Below are 11,366 nucleotides of genomic sequence, written 5' to 3'. Positions count from 1 at the left end.
TTTATTACCTACATGTATTTTTAAGTTTATAAAGCGAAGGTAAATTGGAATACCGGTATTCCAAATTACCTGCACCTTAACGAAATCGATACTTCCTGTCATTTCTCATTTAGGCCAAAGTTTCAGTTACTTTTTGTTTTTTATTATTACTGAGAGTTTGAAATATAAAAGTCTATTAGTTTCCCTATGATATTATGCAGTTTTATTTGTTTTATTCGTCTTAAACAAACTGGTATCCCAAATATACTGCACTTATTTAATGAGATAATGTAAATAAGAAAATAGATCCTAATAATTAATCGTGAGCCGTGATATGTAGCTAATCGTGTAAAAACTTTCATTCCTATCAGATTCGTAACGGAATATTTCAATCGAGAAGAAATTATTAGGCTAGTTAAATTATTCTACCTGTACTTTGATAAAACATTGACGGTTTGAAATTAGGAAAATAGTGCAAATAGTTTCCACCTTGCGTAAAACGAATAGAGCTCGTGGGAATGTGTACCCAGAAAATGGCGTACGACCATGAATTGGAGATGTAAATTTACGGAACAGTCTACGACACGAAGCATCTGGTCGCGCAGGGGATTCGAGATAATCATTGCATAGGAAGGAATTAAATAACAGGGCAATCCTTCGTCGATTATCGGATACCAATTAAACAGCACGGGAAAAGAAGCAAGGAGATGGAGACCTGCAGGTGGAAACGGGGTGTTGCCATCCCTCTGCCCATTATGCATCGCCGATAATTGCTCCCGCGGCATCCAACCAGCGCGTTTACCGTTTACCATTAATAGTTTACTGCGTTTACGATGCTATCTTCGCTGATAATCCCGGGAGGAACGCGCGTAGATAAAGAGGCGAAGGAGCAAACGGAGCCCTGCTGTCTGAGGAGGCATCCATAAAGCGCTATTACACGAAGATGCAGAGGATATCGATCGTCTGCGAAGCGAAATGAAGTTGCACTTTTTAACTTCACTACGCTCGTCACTCCGCTTTAAAGGGAAAAAATCTTCCTCGGCAATCTACGGTGAAATTCTCTGGTTTCGAGATTCAACTGCTTCGTTGGAAGCATTTAGTTGATTAAAGGATTCTGCAGGTGTCCGAGGTCCGAAGGAACTGGAATCGCTCGCGTCAGTATTTGCGAGCGGTCTGCCGCATAGGAAACTATAAACTTCGCCACGGCACTCACTGCCTTCTGCTTATCAGTGGAACAAGCTACATAGACTTTTAATGCACAACGGACAGACCAGCCTTAATGATTATCGCCTTCGGTAACGAGTGGATTGATCGATAAAAAGTCACGCTTTTAGCAGCCCGCGCGATCTGTGTCAACAGATAACTGGCCGGTTGCGACTTCTTAGCGCAAACTCTAATTACCCAGGGTTACTTTCTTAATTGGAGCAAAATCAGGTATCGCTCGAAAAACGTTGTTCGCTGTACCGTGACTGAAGATTGAGTAATTGAATCGAACATCTTCATTCGCTGAACAATCAACGTAGAAGGGAATTCTCTGGAGCTTCGTTCTTCGACTTCGCGCCTTCGATCACTGGACCATAAACTTCTAAATTCCATTCTCGATTCACGAGAGCCTCTCCTTGTTACACATTCGTGACTGACAAACCCGATACCTTCCGCCTTCAAAACTAACTAAGCTTTCCCTAATCGATCACCCTACTTTCTACTTCAAACTTCGAAGCACAACCAAACCAAATGAATCCACTTAAATGTAAATCAGATCACTGTAAATCTCTCTGTACTTCCTTAAAATGATTCGAATAATCCTCGAATAAAACAACGTTATTCGCGAATAACGAATAATATTTTACTGAAATAAATATCCCCTGCGTCCCGGCGCCGGCCCGCTTAAATCGCTAAAGTACTTACTCGCGGAGTTATCGAGCTGGCCACTTGCAGGTCGCTTTGCCTCCGACACGAAAGGCCGGAGTTTTACGTCGCGCCCCTTTTCCTCCCTTATCGTCGCCCGTGTGTCGACGGCCGTTACACTGGCGACGGGCTGGGACGAAGGGTATTACTCAGGGAAATCGGACACACGCGGTACGTGCGGTCGCGTCATTGTCATTACGGCCGGGCCATTGTCGTCCGATATAATTATAAGTGAAACAGCGCGCGATGGTGTCACGCGATACCCGGGGCCCGGCCACGTGTCATTCCCGATCGTCGCACAACCGCGGATAGAAAACGTTTCTCGTAATCAACGTTGAGCTTGCCGCTGGCCGCTGGCCGCTTCCTGCTAGCTCTCGAGTTACGATAACACTGCGCACGGTTACGCGGGCTCTGTTACGCGCGAGGAAACCTCTTTTAACGTGCTGAATAAACAGCAACAATGAGTGAAATTGATAGGGGGCTGATATCGCTCTGGTAGGTGGTAGGGTAGGTCCGGGGGAGATGGTCAAAGTTTCGTTTGGAGCCTTCTACAGCCAACCCATTTGAAATAAACCAACGAAAATGATGTAGAACAAAACTTCGATCCTTTGTCTACATATCCGTTAATATCAATAAACAAAAAATTATTATCTAAGCGGGTAGGTTACCCTAAAAATTTTCCAAAATTTCCAACACCTTTCTACGTATTTTAAGCGCAACCAGGCCCCGAAATTCCAAAAATTCAAGGAATTACAGTAAAAAATGTACAAGCCTGCACATAAGATCGGATAACGATTTCCAAATTTAAACGCGATTTCCCAGAAACTACGTTTTTCAAACACGGTGAACATAAAATCTCCAAAACCCCTCGAACGATTTGAATGAAAATTTACAGGGAGTTGCTGGAAACTATGTCCCTCCATGTATTGGGAGCACATTTTCAATATAAATTCTTTAAAAAAAGAAAAAATCAGAAACATCGGCATAAAAATTGTATTATTTTGTTTATCAAAATTTTGCTTCCTGCACAAGATGGGGACTGTCTTACAGATTATAAAAATGCCTTTACTTTGTGTTTCAGGTAATTCACCTGTCCGGAATCGTGTTCACCATCAAACGGTGCATCGCGTACACGCTCTCATATTTATATTTATACCTTTTTTCCTATAACTATATTTAAATTTTTCGTTCTGCGCATTAAAGTCAACGAAATGACGCTTAAAAATTAAAAGAAAAATTATCTCTATATTCATTTAGTACTTCAGAATATGCGTTTGAAGAAGGGCCTGATTTTGGGCTGTTGAGGGTAACCTACCCTTTAATACACAAATTTTATAAATGAAAGAAAAGTGTCATTGCCCATCTCCCCCTGACTTACCCTACATGTTACGGTAAAAGTTCAAAGATCGGTGAAGCGTAAGACGACAATCAGATTGAATGAAATTCATAAAAATTTATTTAAAGAATGAAGTCCAGTCTTCTTTTCTTTTTACAAAGCCCCTTCTTTGGGGGTTGCCAGGGCCCTTGCCACTTAATTAGCAATGGGGAGGAGGATTCTGGGAAAAAGATTGCTCGAAAATTTCGATGTTTGATAAAAAGGGGGAAACTTACTTGGCAGTTGAATTGTACGATTGGAATAGATATTTACAATGATGGGCGCGCTGTCGCAGCGGTTCTGTCTCATTCCGCTCGATTAAACGCGTGGAAGACGATCCCGATTGCTGATGAAACGCAGCCAGGTAGCTCCCGACGCAGATACCCAGCGTGTAATTAGAACGTTTCCCGTCGTTACGGGGCAGGTAAGCGAGACGAATTTTCATGCGACTTCCGCAGGACGAATCGTCGAATTCGTTGCTCTAATGAAGAGGCTACGCGTGGAAAATCTGCAACGGATAATTTACCGCACGGTACGGTGAACAAATGTTGCGTTATATACAGGGTGGGACCATTGAATAATACCAACATTATGGCCAATTAAAATATAACCACTGTGCTTCTCTCTGGAAGACTTCGGGTGATAGAATATAGATACTTAAGCTGTTTAAAAAATTGAAGAGCATGTTTTGTTAAATTCCGTCTAACATGAGAACTTTTATCGACTTTCCTTCCTGTTCAAAGGCGAATAAACTGAGGTGCTCCGATTTTAATAGACCACCCGGTGTGCACGTTGCATAGGAAGAAAAAGAGATTATTAACAGTTCGTCTAACCAGCGCGCAGGGGATTATACGAGTTAATAATATAATTAAAATATAATATAATAGTCGTACGGGACGGCAACTGGCCGTGAGCGGTTATGATATATGCACAAGTTCCGTAACCGATTATTAGAATGATGGTAATCGCCCGGGGAGAAGTAACGCGATACAAATTACCGGGATTATGGTCTATCGTTCGCGAGAGGAGGTACAAGCTTCGTATCGAAAACAACAATTATATTCCTCCTCTGTGGAAAGTTTAAGAATGGCTCGTTCCTGACTCCGGGCAGACTTCTCCCTTCCCACTGCGATTTAGATTTAGAAAAACAAATTTCCATGAGCTCTGAAGAGGTCTCGGGATCTATTAACTTGAACGTTTTGATTTGCAATTCGCGACACGATTAAAATTCCACGCAAGATAATCAAAGTTTGCATATTGATTGGTCTTCCCGAGATTTCATAAAATCACTGTTAAAGTTTCTCCTAAAAAGAAAAAAGAAATAGTTCAGCTGCGTAATTTCTGTTTGCCCACTGCTCTGGTTCCATGACAAGTTGGATTCTGTTTCATCACGGCTATGGGCGGGGAAATTGTATCGACGCGAAGAAAATACTCCTGTTAGACACGAATCTGGTTGCGCAACCGCCTCTGGGGCTCTTTTGTGAGACGGTGCAAAGCAGAGACGAGGGAGATTAGCTTCTTCGAACAGTTTCTTTTCCTCGTCACGGTGGTCGATTGATTCACTCCACTTTCGAACGAGCGTCACGACAATGGTATAGCTTACTATCTCGAGAGATTCGCTTGGCCCCTACGCTGTGTTTTAAAAAAAACATGAAACTCAAGCCAACCAGCAAGTGGGATTCGAGTTCTACTTGAAACTAGGTAAGGAAATCGAAGTCTAATAATTCAGAGATATTTACTTTTATTCGTAAACTAGACGTGCACAAAAAAAGACTTGACTTTCGTACAATTTTTCACAATAGATACCTATGTGCATTATTTGATGGAGAGGGGGTGAGTCATTTTAAAATTAATTTGAATTAATTATTAGTTTTTACAAGTTTTAGATTTTTAGAATTATTATTATTAATTAGATTAGTTTAAAAAAAAGAAGCAATGCATAGGTGACTAATTTGTACTTGCCTCAGCTAACTATTAGACTGCCATTTATTAGACAGATAATACCGGTCACCAAACATCCACCTCAATAAGAACTGAAGAACAGAGAAATCCATTCACCAGAAAACAAGTGGGGATCGATCATTCGCCCGGCCTCTACAAAGTGAAACGCTACGGCCGATTAATAAGGTGTGTTCGCCGGAAGATTTTATTTAACAGAAGTCTGACTGAATCGTGAAATTTATAAGATCCGCGGCCTATCATTTATGGGATCACTGCGAAAGGCACGGCAAGGGGAGCACACTCTCGGCACAAAGGAACGGGCCTCGCTCCTGCATCGCTCTGAAACGATCGATAATCGCGCCTCGGGATCGGGGAACGGTGTTAACTACGAGGAAAAAAGCTGTCCCGAGTAACGCTCGATCGATCTGGCCTCTTCCTGACGAGAGAAAAAGAGATACGTGACCGAACGAAAGTACAGAAACACATCCAGCAAGAAACGCGCCTTGGAAGGCAGAAAAGCACACGTCAGGCAGGGCGAGCTTGATGGAAAGCACACACACACACAAACAGAAGCATATGCTCTGGAGTTCTAGACAATGTATAAGTTCATTAGGCTTCCCTTTCTGAGATCCAATCACCACCGTGGAAAATTACAGGGAGGATACCTGTTAACACTCTGACTGGGGTCGGCATGCTTTCGCGTCGATTCGTCCTGCAAAGCGAGTGTCCATAAATATTTGATCAGGGGGAGTAAAGGGGTTAGGCCACCTTGGAGGGCCGAAAACCATATGTAAGTTTCAGATTTTTTTCAGCGAAACTAGAAAATAAATGAAAAAAAAACATTTTAAGGACTTTATTCTACATGGTAAATAAAAAAAGAATGACGTTGCTCAAAAACTGATTATCTTCCATTATGTACAAATACAGCCTAAAAAGTTTTTAAAACTATAAGATTTACTTTTTGTTTAAACAAAATCCTAAAAATGACCTATTTCAGAGTGTTTAAGCGAAAGAAAAGCCATTTCTGAAAACCTCGTTGCCATTGGAAGCGCCAAAAGTGTTTGCTTGATAAAATCTGAAGGAATGTGGAGGTTTTATATCAGGTGTATCATAAACATAGGAAATTTCACGGTGGAAGGATCGCTCGAATGGAAGTATGGAAAGAAGCAGAGAGACGAGCTCGCTTTCGTTCTTCTTGCACCCGAAACTTGATTCTAATCGTTGAATCAGTTCGAGCAGGAAAGATAACATAATGCAGATAGTAATGACGGTGATTATTACGATGGTTTTGCTGCGATAGCAAAAAAGGTGATCGCGTGGCCGTTATAACGGCCCACGGTTCGAAAGTTCACTTAATCGCGGGGATAAAAGCGAGGACTCGATCCGAATCCCTAGATTTTCCCTGGAAGAGAGTTGATCGGGGACACCGCGGCTCACGAACCATTTACTTTCAACGTCCTCCCTATTAACAAACAATGCGATATGATGGAATCTTAATAAAGCCCGGAAGGGACGAGCACGGGCAGCTTGATGCACTTAATTAGAACCCTCGGCGAGTGCGTTTACGTTTTACATCCTCGGGGTGATGTGCGGTGCGCGCACGTGTGCCCGATCGATCTCGCGGACGATTCGATCTCGCAATGGTTTATGAATCACGCCGATGCTATTAGCATAATTACGAGTAGGTCTATCATTCATTACCCACCGATGTTTACATGCGTGTAAGCTGCGTTTCAAGACGCGGCGGAACAGATCTGCGATATTTCAAAGCTCCAGCTAGCTTCCTGGGGTTCTAGTCTTCGGGAAGAGTGCTCTGGCAGCTCCCTAGCGATGGATCCATCACTCATTACGGTCGGCTACTTATGGCCACGTGGAGGATCAAGCAAGGATGATGAGCAAGCGAGGGTTCCTAATCGATCGGCTGATCAGTGGGGGTACAGTTTTAGGAGACTGACTGTCGCGAATCTTGGAGAAACGCGGCGAATCGAATCGAAGAAATTAATGATAATTAATTGTCAACAATTGTTTTTAAGCTTTCCTCGTGGTATCGCCGCGCTTCGCTTTGTAAAAATATAAGAGAACTGGATTTCATTTTCTAAATAAATCTGTATGACCACCTAATAAATTTTATCGAATTTCCATTACAAACATCTTTATCCCTTCAACTCGGCTCCCCCGAGACAAAGTACTGAGTGCGCCACTGATTTCGAGAATAATAAAGATAGCAAAGCTGGCGAATGAAATTCTACGTTACAAACTTAAGCTACAGGATTTATCAAAGTTTGCAGCAAAGACGGCGCACGCCAACCACCTCGCCTTTCATGTTCACAGGCCCTGTGAACTGAAAACCACCCCGAACGAAGTAGAAAGAATGACAGCGCGTAAAATTAGCCCAACCTCTGCGGGCAGAGGCATAATTCAGGCCTCGGCGGGGGATGTTGTTAGACGCGCGTGCACGTGCCCCAACAGCCACTTCTAGGCTTCCACCAGGCTGGTGCTCGCGTGCGTCGTGAAAGATGAAATATTTTAAGAGAGCAGGCCGATGTTTACAGTTACGGTAACTAGGTGGAAAGTTCGCGGTACTGGAACGGTGTGACCCGCGGTACAAAACGATCAGACACAGAAAGACCAATGTATTTTCTAGCTCCGCCGGTGATTAATGCCCCACGACTGTTCCAGCTTCAATAACACGCGCGAGCATAGACGCGGCCTTTTATTTCACCTGCCGTGCTCGCTAATATAACTGTTCCGTGTCGGTGGACTTTTCCCCGATCTTCTTGCAGCCATCGATCGAATAATAAATCGCCCGACGGGCCACGGGGGCTCGACGTGACCGCTCAGCGTTATTAATCCTCCCCGCGATAACATTCGCACGGACAGGCAAGCCTGTGACTTACGCAAAGGAGATAGTAATTACGGGCTTGATAAGAGAACGCGACTGATCGCGAGGAAAGTGGAACGCGCCGGATCAGAATTCGTGCCAGTTCCCAATATCAAGAAATTCCTTCTTGGAACAGCGAATGAACAGTTAATACCGAGCTGTTGTGCTCCGAAATGCTCGACAGTTGCCAGGGCAGCGCTAGGGGGTGGAACTCGGGAGGGTTGTCTCGGCCCCTGAATATAAATTTCATGACTAAAGAAAGAACACTTAAATACTGTCCCCTGGCTTCTCCCTCTTCCCGCAAACACGCGCAGCTTCGATTCAAAATATCCCTAACAATTGAGGGGCTTAGTGGAAAAGGAGCACGTGACAGATTAGGGTGGCCCTTATTTTACCACATCCGATTTCTTTTGCTCTCCCCCCTAGTATGCTTCCATTTCGTAAAAAAAATAATTCCTCAGAAAGTTTATTGCAATTGGATAATAGGAAAGGGTGCCGACCAGGCCATACTTTTTAGAATTCATCAGTCGTTCGGATTTAAAGAAATTCTCGAAAATGAGCCCCATCGAAATTTTGTTGAAATAATATTAACACAGTATTCAAATTTCTACAATTACTGTATATATAATTTTTTCGTGCTTCCAACTTTTTCTTAAATAATAGCGTTTATCTAAAAAATAGTTGGAATTGTATGCAGTAATTGTAGAAAATTGAATTCTATTTTAATATTATTTCAACAAAATTTCGAGAGAGCTTACCATTTTTTAAATTCTTTGAATTCAAACCATTAATGAAGTCTAAGCTTTTAAACTTTTTCAGGGATTATTTTTTCATGAGATGGAACCACACTAAGGATTGAGAGCAACGAAATGCGAAACAAAAAAAATCGAGACGTATGAAGAAGGGCCACCTTAAAGGGACTAGGCAATCAGAAACTCGATTTTTCGTTGCATTTTTCGAAAGTACCACTCTTCCCGAGTAAAATGCCATTTGGTTTATGTTAAAATTCGCAAAATTAAGGATTTTACAGCCTAAAATGTCGGGGTGCCTTGTGAACATGTCTCCGCGTTAAAAAGAACTTTATACAATTTTTTTTATAAATTTTTTTTAACTTGGGGAAATCTTGAAAAGGCACCCCGACTCCTTCAGAGGGGAATCCCCCGGGGCGCCAGGGTAGTGTGGGATTTTTACCCATTAAAACTCCACGGACACTATGAAATTTTGAATAATTGTAAATATCTCTATTATTAAAGCCCATTGGCAGAAACGCTCGGACACCTATTTACTTATTTTCGACATAGACCCATCGTATCAAGGGTTATCAAAATCGGTGCCTACCACATGGTGTCCTCCCCCAGTGAGCCTCTAAATTCCAACCTGTTCACCCACCACAAGCCTTCCCTCTCGACTCTACCAGGAACAAAGCTCCTCGCAAGGACAGAATCGCAGCGCCTCGACTCATCAACCCCCCTGCAGACTGCAACCAGTCCCACGCCCGATACCTCGAGTTCCCTTGGAGCACGAGGCTCGCCCGCGTAACGAGCTGAAACGATCCCTCTGGATCCTCCGCGTCACGGACGACACCCCCGGCTTGCGGCAATAAGACCGCGACTGCGTTACCGGCTGCCTAGCGTCGAGGGGCACGCAGCGGGCGGACACGCGAGCGCTAAGTACACGGTCGCACAGTCGAGCGGACACGCGCGAGGCACCGCGGAATGTTGCATGCGTGCTGCACGTGAAAAACGCGTGCGCACGCACCTGGGGCACGCACACGCGGGTCAATCCCGGTCGATATCAATTCGACGTCGGACAACCGCCTTTCACGTCCAATATCCTCTATCCCTAGGAAACGATCGACACGACGTACCGTAATCATAAGCGTGCCGCGTGTACTTAATGCATGCCCCCCTCCTCGCCCCGCCGAATGCATGTCAGCCGAGGGATACATAATAATTTATTATAATTCGAGCGGTCGAGTGTGTCCCCTTATCGATTATTCGAGAGCCGATGTAGGAGGAGGAATCGTGACTCGCGAGCACGTAAAACACTTTGTGCAATAGAGTGTTTAATCTTGTATGGCTCGTAGATTGATTGATAAGAATTTCTGGGTGATAACGCGTGGAAACCTTGGGTCATGCACAGAATTAGTTATAAGGAGATATCGCTATCTGCCCCACCTAGATTAGATCCACCGGTTTGTAAAGTTAATTGTAATTGTACGTTTGAAAGCGTAAAAGTTCCAAGACTACCATACACCGGAAGATTCTTTGTTTTAACGGCACTGCTATATACTTTTAATATTAAATGTTAAATGAGAGCGGAATGTATAAATTTATACGTGCCATATTTTGCTTTATATGTTGCTAGTTATAAATGAAAAAGGGAAGATAGTTGAAGGTTTAGAAGTAGCGCTAATAGGAGATGATTATTTATGAACCTAGGAGCTATTTTAAATCCATCCCTTAGTGTTAACATTTGTGCGAGGTTGAAGAGGAAACTGTCTAAGGATCAGACATGCTTTTTCGCCGATTAAAAGAATAATTACAATCCGTACGGGCGAGAGTCCAGCGAATGTTTGCGCGCGCCTTAATTCCCAACGCGAATTACATGCTCGCCGCGGAGGAGCGTGGCCAAAGGGAACTGCGAAAAATCGCATGCACGCCGGAGCATGATTCCGGCCTTCCCTCCGCGTATCCTCCTTCCGTGTCTTCCTTCGCGCGCAATTAACGCAGAATTTCGCCGATTTCAGGTGAAGCAGGCGGCAATGATAAAGGGAATAAAAGCGGAAACGAGAGGTGTATAGGATATCAAAAAAGGGACGTGGTGAGCGTCCTGTGGGTGGAAGCGAGGTGTTCCCGCGCGTGGAATATGTACAAGTGCCATTGAAAATCCGTGGAATGAAAAAGGAAGCGGGAGAGAAGCTACGAAAATATACCGCGATCGCGGTCAAATCGACTGTAACGATTAAAGAAACGAAAGCGATTACCCTTTTTGCGCGCGGCGCGCTTTGAGAATCCAGGTTACGTCGCTCCATCGGCCGGAGAGATCTCGAAACGAGCCAATTCAAAGATCACCTAGCGCGAGAGATGGCTGAATCAAAACCACCGGTGGTTTCCCCGTTTAACCAGCGTATACAAGGAGAAACCCCGCCGCGCCGTTCTTGCGCTAACGAGCGGCCATGCTTTTTCCTCCGGTGCATCGCGCATTCCGTGGTAAACACATAGGGGCGTGTGCAGCTCGCGTCCGGCGCAGAATTTCGCTTAAAAGAAACAAAGAAAGATC

Source organism: Andrena cerasifolii, chromosome 7 (assembly GCF_050908995.1).
Source record: "Andrena cerasifolii isolate SP2316 chromosome 7, iyAndCera1_principal, whole genome shotgun sequence".
Taxonomy (NCBI): domain Eukaryota; kingdom Metazoa; phylum Arthropoda; class Insecta; order Hymenoptera; family Andrenidae; genus Andrena; species Andrena cerasifolii.
Note: the sequence above shows the minus strand (reverse complement) of the source record.